Source organism: Oryza glaberrima, chromosome 5 (genome assembly GCF_000147395.1).
Source record: "Oryza glaberrima chromosome 5, OglaRS2, whole genome shotgun sequence".
Classification (NCBI taxonomy): domain Eukaryota; kingdom Viridiplantae; phylum Streptophyta; class Magnoliopsida; order Poales; family Poaceae; genus Oryza; species Oryza glaberrima.
This window is the reverse complement of record NC_068330.1, coordinates 9,910,774-9,930,581: the sequence shown is the minus strand read 5'-3', so window position 1 is coordinate 9,930,581 and position 19,808 is coordinate 9,910,774.

Below are 19,808 nucleotides of genomic sequence, written 5' to 3'. Positions count from 1 at the left end.
TTGAGAATCATCTCCTTGCTGCCATGGATGGCAATGAGGTGCATATTTACACATGATTAATGTCTACTTTGATGCTCATATGCTAAAATACTAGCTTGCTGAAATTTATTTGAAAGCAAATCTGATTTGAAAGTGTTTTATGCAAATAAAACTTGCTTTATGCTAAAAAGAACCATATTATGCCTTCCTTGATTATATGCCTTGCAAGTAGGGTGTTAGGTTTGTCTTGGTGCTTGCCAGTACATTATTTCTAATAATGTGCTGACTCTTGCTGTCGAAGATATGGGCCCGGGGGTATGCGAAGTGAGGGGAAGTTACCTTCCCATCCAGCCGCGTGGCTCTACAGCCAGGCCCTACTCCCGCACCTCGCGAATCACAGAAGCGGCCGGGGGCCTCGGGATGCCACGTCGTGCCCCTTGGGCTCTCCCGCTACCTCGCCCCGAGGCCCTCGCCCAACTGCCATGTGGCGGGGGGAGCGAGCGAGAAGGGGACCCAGGCTGAACAGCCATCAATGCGCGGCGCCCCAACTGTCCCTCACCGCATTTAATGCGGTAAGAGCAGACGTGCGATGCCGCCTAGCTGACCCACGTCAATCGGACGTGACCAGTTTATGACCGGCCTGTTGCCGGTCACGTCTGATTGAACGGGCGGCCGTGCCCCCACGTCGCCTCTGTATCCGACGGAGTGGAGGTAGGTATGACCCGTCCCATTGGAGCGTCATTCGGAGGAGGACCACCACAAGTCTTCACTCATTTGAGGGAATGACAGGGCTGTCCCCCGTGTCAAGCGGGGGGCGGTGCTGGGTCCCACTCAAGGACGGGCTGCTGCTTAGCTTTCGGGCGAAGGCACGGATCGTGGCCCGGTCATGGTAAAGTGGGTCCCCCTCCCATGGAAGGGTAGGTAGAGGTAGTGCATGTGGTATCCCCTTGAACTATAAAAGGAGGACATTGCCCATCGAGAAGGGGGACGACTCTCAGAAAACCTGAACTCTAGGAGAAGAAGGGCGAGAGAGCTCTCCGGAGTGAAGGAATCCTTGTAACACTTAACCATAATCTCAAACACAGGAGTAGGGTATTACGCTCCACGGCGGCCCGAACCTGTATAATCCGATTGTGTGCAAGCTAGTTAGCAGCCTTAGGGGCGGATACGTGATTTCTAAGAGGCGAGCTTCTTCCCCCGGCCGAACCCACGAAAGGGGGGTCTCACGACCTCCCGCTATCAAGGGACTTCCCTCGACAGCTGGCGCACCAGGTAGGGGGCAGTCGCGCGCTTTGAAGAGAAGTCGTTTTCTTCTGCCCAAAGTTTCCCTAGGCCCTTGACGATCATGGTCGAGGTCCTGGAGGTGGAGGAGGCGGTGGCGTTTACCCCCACCCCGTCCGGGAGTGGGGATTCTAGTGGGAGCCGCGGCCCACGTCACCGTCGCCGTGACTCCCCAACTCCTCCCAGACGCGAACCCTCGCGGAGGGAGGATCCCACCCTTTCGGGTGGTTCGGCCCTCTCTCGAACCCGGGCGAAGGGAGGCCACGATGCATCGGGGCACGACGCCGCCTCACTTACGGCGACGGCGGTTCGCCCCGAGGCGTGCTTCAGGCAGTGGGTGCCCTTCTGCGGCATCCCCCCGTGAACTCGGAGCCGGAGACCCCTGTTCAGCGCTGGCTGGACGACGTGGCCAACTTGGTCACCACTGCCGAGCGGCAGTTGGCCACGGGCGGCCGACCCGCCGCCACCGGTACGTTGCGTACCCCCGTTACCCTCTCCTCGTCGGCAAGGAGGAGGGCCCGTCGGTTGGCCACTGCCTCAAGGCGGTCCACGGCTCCAGCATCGTCGGTGGCCTCGGGAAGCCGGAGGCGTCATGACGATCTCTACGGGGAGTAGGACGCTCGGATCAACATCGAGCGACGCAGGGACGAGCGCCGAGTTGCCCGCATGGGGGAAGGCGCCTCCTCATCTGGAGTGCCACGTTCCTCCTTGATGGTGCACTTAAACCCCCTAGTGGGTTTTGGTGATTAATGACAAGGTGGTTAAAGGGGACTAACGTGTTTATCAAGTTTATTCACAAGAGTTTAGTCCCAAAGCAAGTTGTGATGGCTAAGAATGCAAGGAGACCCCCCCCCCCCAATTTGAATGTTCCTAAGTGCGAAAAACACCGAAGGTGATTAGAGTAGGTTTTTCTCTTTCGAAATTGAGTTTAGGAAAAACCGTACTATTAAGAGGAGTTTCAAATGTGGTTCTAGGGTATACAAAGTGCTCTTAGTCATATCCATGAGTCAAAATATTTTTGGAATCTTTTTGAAAAATGATTTTTCTCCCCGGGACAGAGAGGGCTACCCGGAGGTTCTGGCTGAAACTTCCAGGCGCCATTTCAAAAGCAAAAATTTCCTAAGTGCTGCCCGGAACCTCCTGGCAGGTTTCCAGTTCAAACTTGTGAGTAACGGCTAGATGACATCACCTAGCCATTATATATATGGATTTCGTCCCCAGGTCACCCTTTGGCCATTCCACTTCAGTTCTTTCATGTTCTAGGGTTTTCTAGCCACTCCCAAGCTTCCTTTGCTTCCTCCACTCAAATCTAGAGCCTATCTTGTGAGATTAAGAGATTAGATGAGAGTGTAGGAGTGTTTTGGAGATGGCTTGAAGATTAGGTTTGATTGAGCACTTTGGATACCTTATGGGCTGTCACTTGGGCTTATTACTCTTGGAGATCTTCTCCTAGACGGTTAGGTATCGCCCATGAGCTCTCAAAGATCTTGTGGATGTCCCGGGAAGGTTTGTGAAGGTTTTCCTCACCTCCGCAAGGAAACGAGGTAAGTGAGTAAAGATTCTTGTGCTGAGTTTCAAGAGGTTGTCCTAGGTAGCGCAACTTGCACTTGTGGTCTTTTCTAGAAGGAATTGTAAGTTGGATCTTGGTGGTCACTCAATTCTAGAAATCGACCTAGAAGTGTTGAGTTGAAGGCTGTGGACTTCTTCTGAGATCTTTGCATAAGTGAGGTAAGGGGTTAATTGAGACCCGGCTCTTTAAGCACCTCAACGGAGAGTAGGATCCGTGTGATCCAAACTTCGGGAAAAAATCTCCTTTGTCTCTCTTGTGCATGATCTGTGTTTGAATTGGCTGGTATCTTGTGTTTTTCATCTTGTGCAACCCTATGCCTGATTTTCCCTAGCTAGGACCTATTTTTCTTCTATTATTTTCGTTTATCTCTGTTGCCCGGAAGTTCCTGGCTCAAGAACTCCGGAAGTTCCGAGCTGCTCATCACTGCCAGGAAGTTCCGGTGTTCATCACCAGAAGGTTCCGGGCCCTGTCAATTTAATCGCTGCGATTGTTGAGAAAATTTCAGGAAAGCCTATTCACCCCCCCCCCTCTAGGCTACATCTCTGCACGTTCAATTGGTATCAGAGCATGGTGCTCTTGATTCAAGCTTCACCGCTTTGAGTGTTCCACGATGTTGGACTTAGGGGGAAAGTACGGGGAAATTGGTAATGAAGATGGAGCGAGCAGCAAGGGAACTCCATCACCCAAGGGAGCTACTATACCTTTTGATTATAGCAAACTGCAAACTTACCATTCCTCCTCACAACTTCGTCTCCGTGCCTTCTGGGCGTGCTCCTCAATTTGATGGGACACATTAAGCCGCTTGGAAGCACAAGATGAAGTTGCATTTAATCTCTTTGCATCCAAGTATTTGGAAAGTTGTTTGTACAGGTATTGACGTACCTCATGAAGACATGGAGCTCACTTCAGAGCAAGAACAACTCATCCACCGCAATGCTCAAGCTTCCAATGCAATTCTCTCCGCCTTGAGTCCGGAGGAGTTCAACAAGGTTGATGGACTAGAGGAGGCCAAGGAGATATGGGATACTTTGCAATTGGCTCATGAGAGATCACCCGCCATTCGTGAGGCCAAGATTGAATTATTGGAAGGAAGGCTTGGAAGATTTGTGATGGATGACAAGGAGACACCACAAGAGATGTATGATAGGATGATGATTCTTGTCAACAAGATTAAAGGACTTGGGAGTGAGGACATGAAAAATCACTTTGTTGTCAAGAGACTTCTCCGTGCTTTTGGTCCAAGAAATCCCACTCTTGTATAAATGATACGGGAAAGAAAAGACTTCAAGAGGCTCACCCCAAGTGACATTCTTGGAAGAATTGTGTCTCATGAGATGCAAGAAGAGAAAGCTCGTGAAGTGAGGTAAATGGTGAAGAATGCCGCCATGATCAAAAATCAAGAAGTTGCTTTGAACGCAAAACAAGAAGAAGAGTCAAGTTGTGAAGAAAGTGAAGATGAAGAAATGGCTTTTATTGTCAAGAGATTCAAGCACTTTCTTCGCAAGAGTGGCTATGGCAAAGGGAGGAAGGATGATGACAAGGGAAAGAGGCAATCAAAGAGAGCGTGCTTTAATTGTGGCGAATATGGCCACTTTACTGCCGATTGTCCCAAGTCAAATGAAGCTAAGGCTAAGGGAGGCAAGAAGAAGCCGGAGCGTGCTCATGTGGCGGAGGCACACATGGCGGAAGTGTGGTACTCCGGAGATGAAGAAGATCCCGAGGTCAAGCCCAAGCCCAAGTCAAAAGACAAGGTTGAAGGAGAAGGTGGTGTTGCTACCGTCGCCTTCAAGTCATCTTCTTCAAGCAAGGAGCGTCTCTTCAACAACTTGAGTGATGACGACGACGACTCCTACCACTACTCTTGCTTCATGGCCCAAGGCCGCAAGGTGATGACTCAAAAGCCCACTCAAACTTCTCTTGATGTTGATTCTAGTGATGAGGAAAGTGATAATGAATTAGATGATGTGCTTAAGAGCTTTAGCAAACCCGCTATGCAACATTTGGCTAAGTTAATGAGAGCTTTGGATAGTAAAGAACAATTACTCGAAAGGCACGAAGAATTGCTTATTCTTGAGAAGAAAGGAAACCTTGCCTTAGAGGAGAGTTTAGCTAAAGAATGTGCTAAAAATAAACACCTTACTAATGAGCTTAATTTGGCTAATGGTTCTTTAGAGATGTCAATGAAACTCTTCAAGAGAAATTTGCTAGTTTAGAAAAAAGTCATAAAGATCTTGAAGTTCAATTTGACACTCTTTGGAATAGCACCTCTCAACCAAATGTGTGTCACGCCCGGAATTTCTATCCAAAATTCCAAACGCTTACATGTGTGTGAACCCTCGTCCAGGAATCAGCCGAGGCACACAATAATAAATTGATAATAGAGTACAATTATTACTCTAATTAATAAACGAATAAAAAAATCTCATTACAGAGGTAGATAGTTCCTCTCAATCAATAAAGATCTAAGCAGCGGAAAATAAGATAAGATAAACGGCGCAGACAACTCCACCCCACAAGCAGCTTGACCAGGGCTACACCTAATCCTCCACACCATCAGCATCACTGTAGAGCTCCTCCTCTGATGAATGATTGCAAGGTGAGTATATGACATACTCAGCAAGCCACGCAGCAAATATGCAAATGCACAGGATAACAAAGGAAGGCATAGTAGGGTTTCATTTGCATAAACAGCATTTAATAAACATTTCAGAATTTAATAAAAAATATTCTTTTTTTGGAAGAAAAAAAATGGATTTAGTTAAGTAATAATTAAACAATATTATTCCAACGCTATACAACATACCCTGTTGCATAGGCCCAACCATTCCGAACAACCAATCCCGGCTGCACAATTCTATCTCCAAACCAAGAATATACCATTCCAAACTAGTAGCTAATCAAATTATTACCAGTTATAGCATCTTTCATTATGATGAGAGGTGTGAGACTAATCACGAAAGACATTGTTAGACCCGCCCATAACCGCGGGCACGGCTATTCGAATAGTTTTACTCTGATCAGAGGTGTACCACTGTACCCACAAGACACAGCCCCACGACATGTCACCATGTGCCTCGATACCACCACGGTACCTCGGAAAGGAGCTGTGACAATACCCCTCGCACAACACAATCCACCACAGCGCACCGTTCCTGGATCATAATCACCCCCTTATAAACAAGGCATGGACTCCCCAGCGACCCCTGTGGGCTTATCTCCGCCACTTCTCAGTCTGGTGCCCCGCAATGAACCATGCTATACAAAAGGTAAAGCCGTTGCCCACGCTGGCTTATGGTTGGCACGGTTAATGTTTCACAACCGAAACTCGTGAACCGGTCCTTAATTGTCATGAGCACGACCATCAAAACCATGTGCTCACAACCCACCATTATCAGGTTTTAGTTGGCAAATCAATTAATTAACTAATCATGATTAACCATCATGAGCTATCATTAAGCCATCATTAAATAATAGTGAATTATAAGTTATCCCAAAAGTGTGCTAATGTTTCTAAGCATGGCTAAGCAATCACCTCTAATATCTAGCTGAACCAATATATAAAGCCCAACTAGTCAAGTTATAATAACCTAAGGTATCAAGGAATAAAGTAATCAAGAACAAAAGGGCTATAACAAACAATAGGTTAATTCCACCCAATGACATTTGAAAATAAATGCAACAGTTGAATAAAAACGATAGCTTTAAACGGGATCAACATGCTCAAAGGGTTGTTTTGGGATCTGGGTGACTTGCCTTGCTGGCCTTGGAACTCCTCAAATTCTTCTCCTGCGAAAACGAACTCTCCAGAAACGTCAGAATCTAAAGAGAAAAGAGCAAAATCACCCAAACAGCACATAAACAAGCATGAACAGTACATGTGGATATTTTTAACATGTAGATCTCAATTTTATAAAAATTTAGAGACTTGAACCAACTAAATCCGAGCTAAGATGAATTAGTTATGAATTTTCAAAGATTAAATCGGATTAAATCATTTATTTAGATTTTAATTGAATTATGACGCAATAATGAATTATTTTTAAAAAGGAAAAGAGGATTTATTGCGTCAGCGGCTAGGGTTTGCGGTGGACCGGGCGCACGGCGACGGTTCACGGCAACGGACGGCCGAGATCGATCCATCCAAAACGAACGGTCAAGATCAACCGGTCCACGGCCGGACCACAGCGGACGGCATCGATGACGTCGGTGATGACGTCACCACTGGCGGCGACCGAACCGCGCGAGCTCGCCGGCGAACCACGGCACGACAGCGCGAACAGAAAGCCTCTACGGGTAGCGGACGGCACGGCGAACTCACCGGTGACCAAAACGGCGGCGGAAGATCAACGGACGGCGACGACGACGAGGAAGAAGCGGCGGCGCCTTTCGGCTTGAGGACGGCGACGGTGTTCCGGCGGTCTACGGCGACAACGGAGGGGCGGACGAGGTCGGCGACGGCTTGGCGACCACGACGGCGGCCTCCCTGAGCGACGGCGACGACTGGAGCGACGGCGGCGCACGGCTGGAGCGGCGGCGATGACGGTGACGTGAGGCTACATGGTGCTAAGGCTCTACCGACGACGAGAGGCGAAGGCGAGGGTGGCGACGGGTAGCGGAGACACCGGGGATCCTTTTATAGGAGCAAGAAGGCGGCGGCGAAGGCCCACGGCGACCGGCGACGAGAAGGAAAGGTTAGGGTTCGGGAGAGAGAGACGAATCCGATTCGAGATCGAATCCTCCGCTTTCCAAACGATTTAGGTGAAATTTCCAAAAGGGAAAAAGGTAGAGGAGATCCCGAAGATCATTTCCCCTCAATTGATTTCACCGGAGAAGGAAAGACGCGGCCGAATTTGGAAGAAGACGGCGGCGGCGCGGCGCTAGGGTTTCGGGCGGCGGCGGCGCGAGGAAGACGACGAGTCCGACAGGTGGGCCCCACCTGTTAGCGGGCGGACACGCGCGCGGGCGGCGGCTCGGCTGCGGACTGGGCCGGCTTGGGCCGAGGAGGAGAGAGAGAGGGTTTTGGGCCGACTTTGGGCCCAAAGCCAAAAGAGACTTTTAAAAACCTTTTTCCAATTTAAATTATTCATGAAATGCAATTTCATTTATTAAAAATACTTCCTTAGCTCAAATAAATCCCAGAAAAATCTAGGAATTATAGAATCAAGTAAAGTATTTAATGAAATTTTATCTGGCCCTATTTTATATTGGAATTTATTATTTAAAATTAGATCTTCTTTTCAAGGCTTTTAAAATCAATTCTAATAATTCCAATTAAACAACAATTTATATTTTTAGGATTTTTAGGATGTGACAAACCTACCCCCCTTAAACAGAATCTCGTTCTCGAGATTCGAAAGAACTGGTGAACAGATGCGGATGAGCTGACTTCAATTCATCTTCTCGTTCCCAAGTTGATTCTTCTTCCGAGTGATTACTCCACTGAACTTTACAAAAACGGATAACTCGATTCCTGGTTCTTCTCTCATCTGTTTCCAAGATACGAATTGGTTTCTCAATATAGGTCAGATCCTCTTGGACTTCTATCTGTTCAAGATTAGCTTCTTCGGTAGGTACCCTTAAACACTTTTTCAATTGCGACACATGGAACACATTATGGACTCCTGCTAAAGATTGAGGTAACTCCAACTGATAAGCGACCTCTCCTCTTCTACTGACAATCTTGTAAGGTCCCACGAAACGCGGTGCCAATTTTCCTTTAGTGTGGAAGCGATGAACTCCTCAAAGAGGCGTGACACGAAGGTACACATAATCTCCTTCGTCAAAACTTAGATCTCTACGACGATTGTCGGCATAACTCTTATGACGAGACTGGGCCACACGCAATCTTTCTTGAATGATTTTCACCTTTTCTTCTGCTTCCCTCAGGATATCAGTCCTAAAAACCTGACGTTCTCCCGTTTGATCCCACAAAAGCGGAGTGCGGCACTTCCGACCATACAGTGCTTCGTAAGGAGCCATTTGGAGACTAGCTTGATAACTATTGTTGTACGAGAATTCCGCATAAGGTAGATTCTTATCCCAACTTCCACCGAAGTCTAAAGCACAAGCTCTCAACATGTCTTCCAAAATTTGATTTACCCTTTCGGTTTGTCCGTCTGTCTGTGGATGATAAGCAGTACTAAAGTTCAGCTTAGAACCCATCTCTTCTTGAAGCTTCTTCCAAAACTGTGAAGTAAACTGACTACCTCGATCAGACACTATTTTCTTAGGGACGCCATGCAAGCACACAATTCTTGCCATATACAATTCCGCCAACCAACTTCCGGAATATGTTGTCTTTACTGGGATGAAATGAACCACTTTGGTAAGTCTGTCGACTATCACCCAAATAGAGTCATGGCCTGACGACGTTCTGGGTAGACCAGTGATGAAATCCATACCGATTTCCTCCCACTTCCATTCTGGTATCTTCAAAGGCTGCAACAAACCGGCGGGTTTCTGATGTTCTGCCTTGACTCGCTGACAAACATCACATACTGCTACGTATTCTGCGATTTCACGCTTCATACTTGCCCACCAAAATCTTTCCTTGAGATCCTGGTACATCTTGGTACTACCAGGGTGAATGGAGTATAAAGTATCATGAGCTTCTTTCAGAATTGCATCTTTTAAATCTTTGTTGTCGGGGACACAGATTCTCTCGCCCAACCATACAGTTCCTTGCTCATCTTCCAAGAAACCGATAGCTTTTCCTCTTCTCATATTCTTCTTAATTTCTTGAATATCGGGGTCATTAATTTGGGCTTCTCTAACCTGATCGATTAGCGTGGGCTTTGCTTCTAAGACTGCAACAAAACCTCTACTAACAATTCCCAAATTTAATCTTTCAAATTCGTTGCATAACTCCAATGGCAACTATCGTCCTTCCGTAGCATTGCAATAGCCTTTCCTGCTAAGAGCATCTGCTACAACATTAGCCTTTCCCGGGTGATAATGAATTCCCATATCGTAATCCTTAATTAATTCCAACCATCTCCGTTGTCTCATGTTCAGATCTGGCTGAGTAAAGATATACTTTAAACTCTTGTGATCGGTGTACACCTCTGTACGAGTACCGAAAAGATAATGACGCCAAATCTTCAACGCGTGAACCACTGCAGCTAACTCAAGATCATGAGTAGGGTAGTTCTTCTCATGCGGACGTAACTGACGAGAGGCATAGGCAACCACCTTCCCATCTTGCATTAGAACACAACCTAACCCAAGTTTGGATGCATCGCAATACACCTGGAAACTCATTCTTGGATCAGGTAAAATCAAAAGAGGAGCTGATGTTAAGCGATTCTTCAACTCTTGAAAACTCTGCTCACATTCTTCGGACCAATGGTACTTTACATCCTTTTGAAGCAGTCGTGTCATGGGCTTAGCAATCTTGGAGAAATTCTCTATGAACCTCCGGTAATAACCTGCAAGACCCAGGAAACTGCGAATCTCTGAAACCGTCTTCGGTTGTTTCCAGTTGGTTACGGATTCCACATTACTAGGATCAACGACAACGCCTCCGGTTGAGATGACGTGACCAAGGAACTTCACTTCAGACAACCAAAATTCACATTTGCTAAACTTGGCATACAACTGATGTTCTCGCAGCTTCTCTAGTGCAAGACGAAGATGTTCTTCATGCTCTTCTTTTGTTTGGGAGTAGATAAGAATGTCATCAATAAAGACCACCAAGAACTTGTCTAGGTATTCCATAAACACCTTATTCATCAAGTTCATGAAGAAAGCGAGGGCATTGGTAAGTCCAAAAGACATAACAGTACATTCGAACAATCCATACCTAGTGGTAAAAGCCGTCTTAGGTATATCTTCTTCCTTAATCCTCAACTGGTGATACCCTGATCAAAGATCTACCTTGGAGAAAACGGTGGCACCTTTAAGCTGATCAAACAAATCATCAATTCTGGGCAGCGGGTACTTATTCTTGATAGTCACATCATTTAGTGCACGATAGTCCACACACATCCTCTGAGTATGATCTTTCTTTTCCACAAAAATAACCGGAGCTCCCCATGGAGATGAACTCGGTCTGATGTATCCCTTTTGAAGCAAATCGTCGACTTGCCTTTTGACTTCTGCCAACTCATTGGCTGCCATTCTATATGGTCTCTTATGGATCGGAGTTGTTCCGGGTATCAGATCTATTCTGAATTCAATATCTCTCTTAGGCGGCATACCAGGTAAATCGTCTGGGAACACGTCCGCGTATTCCTGTACTATGGGAATCTCTTCCAAAGCTATTTGGTTCAGACTTGACCTTAAAGACTCAGAAGACAATGCATGAACTGTTACAACTCGACCATCATTGCTGGTGAGAGTTACTTTTCTGTTGGCACGGTCTATCACACCTTTATATCTGACTAACCAGACCATCCTTAGGATGACATCAAGATCTTTGGATTCTAACAAGATAAGATTGGCCAGAAATGGCACTCCTTGAATTTCTATTCTGACAGAGGGGCTACGTTGCAAAGAGAGTGCTTGATTACTCGGGGTACTAACCATCAAAGGACGTCTAAGATCTTCTACTTCCAACCCATGATTTCCCGCAAAACTCATAGATAAAAAATGAATGTGTAGCACCAGAATCAAAAAGCACTGTTGCAGGAACTGAGTTAACAAGGAACGTACCCAAAATCACATTTGGAGCACCTTGAGCTTCTGCAGCAGCAACATGATTGACACGAGCCTTTGATGCTGATGCGGTAGAGTTGCTCTGGGCAGGGACAATCTTCGCGCGTCGGGGCTTCGGACACTTGTCAGAGTAATGTCCTGGTTCACCACAGTTGAAGCATACTCCGGGCTTGCTGCCTTGCTCCTTCTTGGCAGGCTGTTGTTGTGTTGGAGCTGCCACAGGACGTGAAGCTTGATTGCGGATGTTGTTGCCTGCGTTGTTGTTGAAAAACTGACGCTGTGGACGAACAGACGAAGAACCTCCCTGTGGCATGGACTGGGGTCCTAAAGTAAGACGTGGCCTCTGACTATTCCCCTGTTGTGCCTTGAAGTGAGCAATCCGGCGTTTCTTCTGCTCCATGCAGTTGTACTTGTCCTCCTGACGAATAGCCTTATCCACTAACTTCTGAAAATCATGATAATCCCCAGTCATGAGTGGGTAAGAAAGCTCATCATTAAGTCCTTCCAAGAACCTCTCCTGGCGCTCTTCATCAGTGCGCACATCTTCCGGAGCATAACGAGCCAGACGATTGAACTCGTGCAGATACTCGGTGACCGTGCGAGATCCTTGGGTGAGCGACCTAAATTCTTTCTTCTTGAGAGACACCACTCCCGATGGTATATGCGTCTTCCGAAAAGCAGCGGTGAATTCAAGCCAAGTGATAGGTTCAGCAGTAGTCCTGTTAAGGCGGAAGTGATCCCACCACTCAGAGGCAGGGCCATGCAGTTGGTGTGATGCAAATGAGACCTTCTCCTGATCAGTGCACTGAAGCAAATCCAACTTCTTCTCTATGGCGTGCTGCCAATCACCAGCTTCCACAGGATTAGTGGCGCTAGAGAAAGTGGGCGGCCTCACACGAAGAAATTCTGCTAACTTTTTCTGGGGAGGTGCCTGGTTATTTCCCTGGTTCTGCTGGTTCTGGAGTTGCTGCATCATCATGTTCATAAGCTGTGCCTGTTGAGCCAGGACTTGGGCAAGTGTGGGATTCTCTCCATTGTTGTTGTTGTTGGGGCCATTCCCGTTGCTGCGAGTGAGCACCATCTGGCATGGGCAAGAGCACAAGAAGAGAAACCGGGAAAAACTACTTAGGACAGAGAATTAATTTTTCCACTAACTTAACTTTTATTGATCTTAACTGAGTTTCGTTATTACAAAATTGAAGACTCTCACACCACTAAACTCACCAACTACCTAACACTCGAAAGCAAACAAACGCATGCACTTACATCCCACCACTGATGTAAACCACATGCAGGACCCACACACACAACCAAACTTAAAACAAGCAAACTAACACAACGACCTAGGACAACGGCTTGACAAGGCATTCTAGGTCTTCCGGGCATCGGAGTTGATTGAAGGCTCGTTCGGTTCGTCTCCATCATCTTGAGTTGCTCCCCACTCGATCTTGGAATGGGTGCGCTTGGATTCTTCTCCTTCATCATCACTTACATTGACGACCGGAGGATCCGCTAGGGCTGGGGTAACTTCTTTCTCCACCACACGGACCTTTGGCGCCAATTGGTAGCGAGGGACGAATAGAGCTCTCTTCCTTGCGGTAAGACGAACCCTGGCCTTCTGCGGCGGTGCTTCTCCCTTCAATGCGGCTAGTTCCTTCTCCAAACGATCCACCTTGTCTTCTAGCTTGCAAATCTTTCCACGATTCCGGTCTTCACGATCTTGAGCTGCTAGCACAACCTCCGCGCGGGTCTCATCCATAGCCCACAGCATCTCAACCAAATGCCTTGTGGTAGCATCATTCTCAATCCCCTCAGTCTCAAGGTAGCTGCCACGGTCACTTCCTTGGGGTTGGCGAGGATGGTAGCGATACTCAGTGTCGGCCAACTGATCACTGTAGCGATCGCGGAGCTCTCCTATGGCGATCCTTGCCACCTCCTGACATGCATGAATATAATTTCTTCCTCCAGCTTCGAACATCACTGATGGGATATCTTCACTATTACTGTTCAAGGTGACTTTGACTCGACACTTCTCTTCATCCCGATCATAAGGAATCTGGGCATACATAGGGGCAGTCCCAAATCCTATGGCAAAGGACATCGTATGCAACTCCTGGACAAATCCCTCAACACCAAACAAGTACTCAGGCTTGTAGCGCGGCATCTAAAGACAAGTGAAAGGAGGGAGTTAAGACATTTGTCCAATTAATAGCACAAGTTTTTGGATTAATTTGAATAAATTTAGAAAATCAAAGTAAAAGATAAGTAAATAAAGTAAACCAAGCTTGCAAGATAAGTTGAAACAGTTGGAAACAAGATCACAAATTTTGCACTTTTGAACAACAAGTTTCAAAAGAAATAAAATAAAAGAAAGTTATAAAATCAATATGCTAAATTTATTTCATTGCAGCAGCAACATGATAGATAGTTCCTCATTACAGAGGTAGATAGTTCCTCTCAATCAATAAAGATCTAAGCAGCGGAAAATAAGATAAGATAAACGGCGCAGACAACTCCACCCCACAAGCAGCTTGACCAGGGCTACACCTAATCCTCCACACCATCAGCATCACTGTAGAGCTCCTCCTCTGATGAATGATTGCAAGGTGAGTATATGACATACTCAGCAAGCCACGCAGCAAATATCCAAATGCACAGGATAACAAAGGAAGGCATAGTAGGGTTTCATTTGCATAAACAGCATTTAATAAACATTTCAGAATTTAATAAAAAATATTCTTTTTTATGGAAGAAAAAAAATGGATTTAGTTAAGTAATAATTAAACAATATTATTCCAACGCTATACAACATACCCTGTTGCATAGGCCCAACCATTCTGAACAACCAATCCCGGCTGCACAGTTCTATCTCCAAACCAGGAATATACCATTCCAAACTAGGAGCTAATCAAATTATTACCAGTTATAGCATCTTTCATTATGATGAGAGGTGTGAGACTAATCACGAAAGACATTGTTAGACCCGCCCATAACCGCGGGCACGGCTATTCGAATAGTTTTACTCTGATCAGAGGTGTACCACTGTACCCACAAGACACAGCCCCATGACATGTCACCATGTGCCTCGATACCACCACGGTACCTTGGAAAGGAGCTGTGACAATACCCCTCGCACAACACAATCCACCACAGCGAACCGTTCCTGGATCATAATCACCCCCTTATAAACAAGGCATGGACTCCCCAGCGACCCCCGTGGGCTTATCTCCGCCACTTCTCAGTCTGGTGCCCCGCAATGAACCATGCTATACAAAAGGTAAAGCCGTTGCCCACGCTGGCTTATGGTTGGCACGGTTAATGTTTCACAACCGAAACTCGTGAACCGGTCCTTAATTGTCATGAGCACGACCATCAAAACCATGTGCTCACAACCCACCATTATCAGGTTTTAGTTGGCAAATCAATTAATTAACTAATCATGATTAACCATCATGAGCTATCATTAAGCCATCATTAAATAATAGTGAATTATAAGTTATCCCAAAAGTGTGCTAATGTTTCTAAGCATGGCTAAGCAATCACCTCTAATATCTAGCTGAACCAATATATAAAGCCCAACTAGTCAAGTTATAATAACCCAAGGTATCAAGGAATAAAGTAATCAAGAACAAAAGGGCTATAACAAACAATAGGTTAATTCCACCCAATGACATTTGAAAATAAATGCAACAGTTGAATAAAAACGATAGCTTTAAACGGGATCAACATGCTCAAAGGGTTGTTTTGGGATCTGGGTGACTTGCCTTGCTGGCCTTGGAACTCCTCAAATTCTTCTCCTGCGAAAACGAACTCTCTGGAAACGTCGGAATCTAAAGAGAAAAGAGCAAAATCACCCAAACAGCACATAAACAAGCATGAACAGTACATGTGGATATTTTTAACATGTAGATCTCAATTTTAGAAAAATTTAGAGACTTGAACCAACTAAATCCGAGCTAAGATGAATTAGTTATGAATTTTCAAAGATTAAATCGGATTAAATCATTTATTTAGATTTTAATTGAATTATGACGCAATAATGAATTATTTTTGAAAAGGAAAAGAGGATTTATTGCGTCAGCGGCTAGGGTTTGCGGTAGACCGGGCGCACGGCGACGGTTCACGGGAACGGACGGCCGAGATCGATCCATCCAAAACGAACGGTCGAGATCAACCGGTCCACGGCCGGACCACGGCGGACGGCATCGATGACGTCGGCGATGACGTCACCACCGGCGGCGACCGAACCGCGCGAGCTCGCCGGCGAACCACGGCACGACAGCGCGAACGGAAAGCCTCTACGGGTAGCGGACGGCACGGTGAACTCACCGGTGACCAAAACGGCGGCGGAAGATCAACGGACGGCGACGACGATGAGGAAGAAGCGGCGGCGACCTTCGGCTTGACGACGGCGACGGTGTTCCGGCGGTCTACGGCGATGACGGAGGGGCGGACGAGTTCGGCGACGGCTTGGCGACCACGACGGCGGCCTCCCCGAGCGACGGCGACGACTGGAGCGACGGCGGCGCATGGCTTGAGCGGCGGCGACGACGGTGACGTGAGGCTAGACGGTGCTAAGGCTCTACCGACGACGAGAGGCGAAGGCGAGGGTGGCGACGGGTAGCGGAGACACCAGGGATCCTTTTATAGGAGCAAGAAGGCGGCGGCGAAGGCCCACGGCGACCGGCGACGAGAAGGAAATGTTAGGGTTCGGGAGAGAGAGACGAATCCGATTCGAGATCGAATCCTCCGCTTTCCAAACGATTTAGGTGAAATTTCCAAAAGGGAAAAAGGTAGAGGAGATCCCGAAGATCATTTCCCCTCAATTGATTTCACCGGAGAAGGAAAGACGCGGCCGAATTTGGAAGAAGACGGCGGCGGCGCGGCGCTAGGGTTTCGGGCGGCGGCGGCGCGAGGAAGACGACGAGTCCGACAGGTGGGCCCCACCTGTCAGCGGGCGGACACGCGCGCGGGCGGCGGCTCGGCTGCGGACTGGGCCGGCTTGGGCCGAGGAGGAGAGAGAGAGGGTTTTGGGCCGACTTTGGGCCCAAAGCCAAAAGAGACTTTTAAAAACCTTTTTCCAATTTAAATTATTCATGAAATGCAATTTCATTTATTAAAAATACTTCCTTAGCTCAAATAAATCCCAGAAAAATCTAGGAATTATAGAATCAAGCAAAGTATTTAATGAAATTTTATCTGGCCCTATTTTATATTGGAATTTATTATTTAAAATTAGATCTTCTTTTCAAGGCTTTTAAAATCAATTCTAATAATTCCAATTAAACAACAATTTATATTTTTAGGATTTTTAGGATGTGACAATGTGGTTTCCAATTCTTCTAACCCTTCTACTAGCAATGGTTGTGCTAGGTGTTACAATATTGATTTGAACTCTTATGCTACTAGTGTTGATGCTATGCAAGCTCTTAAGAAAGAGAATGAAAGGTTGGGCACTTTGGTGAAATATGGGTGCATGAAGACATACCATTCAAAAGATGCCCTTTACAAGACCATCACCGCTCATCCTAACAAGGATGGACACGGGCTCGGGTTTTCGGGTGGAAGTCCTGTGTCTAAGCGTGTGATGGTAAATGGGAAAGAATGCTTGATGTTTGTGAGAGAAGGTAAAGCTCCACAAGCAAGTGAGGTGACTAGTCTTGTGAGCAGCCAGGGACCAGGAACATCCGGACAAACCGGGCGAAACTTCCAGGTGGGAGTCTCTGTCTCTCAAAAATTCCCACCAGGAAGTTCCGACCAGTTTACCAGGAAGTTCCGGGCCAATGGCTATGACCGGAAGTTCCGGGCATAATGTCAGGAGGTTTCGTCCAGATGGTCTTTACTATGATTCATATGTAATTTCCTAAAATTCAGAGGGCAAAGTGGTTGCTTATTTTAATGGGAATTACAATGATGAGTACCGCACTTGTGTGTGGGTGCCAAAGGCTTTGGTGACTAACATCAAGGGACCCAAACTTAGACAAGTTTGGGTTCCTAAATCCCAAGCTTGATTTCTTTTGTAGGCATACTCCTCTGGTGGTTCAAGTTGGGTTGTGGACTGTGGTTGCACCAATCATATGACTGGAGAGAGGAGTATGTTTACAAGTCTTGATGAGGAGAACAGAACTCGTGAGAATATTGTGTTTGGAGATGATGGTAAAGGAAAGGTAATTGGTCTAGGTAAAATTGCCATTTCCAATAATCAATCTCTCTCTAATGTTCTTCTTGTCAATTCATTAAGCTACAATTTATTATCCGTTTCTCAATTATGTAAGTTGGGTTACAATTGCTTGTTTACCGATAAGGATGTGACCGTCTTTAGAAGGGATGACTCCTCCATAGCATTCAAAGGCAAGTTAAAGGGTGATCTCTATCTTGTCGATTTCGACGTGGATAGAGTGAATCTAGAAGCTTGTTTGATTGCTAAATCCTCCATGGGTTGGCTATGGCATCGTAGACTAGCCCATGTTAGAATGCAGAATTTGGCAACTTTTCTAAAGGGGGAACACATCCTCGGGCTCACTAATGTCACATTTGAGAAAGATCGTGTGTGTAGTGCTTGCCAAGCCGGGAAACAAGTTGGGAATCCACATCCTATCAAGAACATCATGACTACAACACACCCTCTTGAGCTTCTACATATGGATTTATTTGGGCCCGTTGCTTACATAAGTATTGGAGGTAACAAGTATGGTTTTGTTATTGTTGATGACTTTTCCCGCTTCACTTGGGTGTATTTTCTCCATGATAAGAGTGAGGCTCAAGATGTTTTCAAGCGCTTCGCCAAGCAAGCCCAAAACCTCTATGATCTCACCATCAAGAGGGTGTGAAGTGATAATTTAGGAGAATTCAAGAACACTCAAGTGGAGGAATCCCTTGATCAAGAGGGAATCAAGCACGAGTTCTCCACCCCTTATGATCCTCCTCAAAATGGCATCGTTGAGAGGAAGAACCAAACTCTTATTGAAGCCGGAAGAGCAATGCTTGATGGGTACAAGACTTCGGATATCCTTTGGGCAGAGGCCATGAGTACCGCATGTCATGCCATCAACCGCTTGTACCTCCACAAGATCCTAAAGAAAACTTCATATGAGCTCTTGAGTGGTAAGAAACCTAATGTTTCATATTTTCGTGTCTTTGGGAGCAAATGTTTTATTTTAAGTAAGAGGCATCGCTCATCTAAGTTCTCACCTAAGGTGGATGAGGGATTCTTACTTGGCTATGAATCAAATGCACATGCCTATCGTGTCTTCAACAAAACCTCCGGTATTGTTGAAGTCACTAGGGATATGACATTTAATGAATCTAATGGCTCCCAAGGAGAGCAAGTTGTTGTACATGTTGTAGGGGATGTGGATCCAAGTCAAGCTATAGGTACTAAGGCTATTGGAGACATACGAGCAGTCGAGTCGCAGGATGACCAAGAAGATAGGGATCAACCTCCGTCATCGACATCCAATAGCCCTCCAAGTGCTGTGTCTACTGAGCCGGAAGTTCCGGGTCCTATTGACCGGAACCTCCGGAGATCTCCAAGCCCGGAAGTTCCGGGTTCTACAGTCCGGAACCTCCGGACCAGTGGCAGTGAAGACGTGCTAACGGCACAAGTGGATGGGATCAATGCTGAGGGCACTTTAGAGCATTTTGATCAGGCTCAGGTCCCCCAGTGCACCATCCAAGGATACATCACACTGTCCAAAGAGATCATCCCGTTGACAACATACTTGGTGACATAAGAAAAGGGGTAACTACTCGCTCTCGTGTCGCAAGTTTTTGTCAACACTTCTCGTTTGTCTCTTCTTTGGAACCAACCAGGGTGGAAGATGCGCTTGGTGATCTTGATTAGGTGATGGCTATGCAAGAGGAGTTGAATAACTTCACTCGCAATCAAGTGTGGACTTTGGTGGAGAGACCCAAGCAAAATGTCATCGGCACCAAGTGGATCTTTCGCAACAAGCAAGATGAACATGGGGTGGTTGTAAGGAACAAAGCCCGGTTAGTTGCGCAAGGGTTCACCCAAGTCGAGGGTCTCGATTTTGGTGAAACCTTCGCACCTGTAGCTCGCCTTGAGTCAATTAGAATTCTTTTAGCCTATTGCCACTCACCATGATTTCAGGTTATTCCAAATGGATGTCAAGAGTGCCTTTCTCAATGGACCTATCTCGGAGTTGGTCTATGTGGAGCAACCACCGGGGTTCGAGGATCCAAAGTTGCCAAATCATGTGTACAAGCTCCACAAGGCGCTCTACGGGCTCAAACAAGCCCCTAGAGCTTGGTATGAATGTCTCGAGATTTTCTTTTGAAAAATAATTTTGAAATTGGAAAG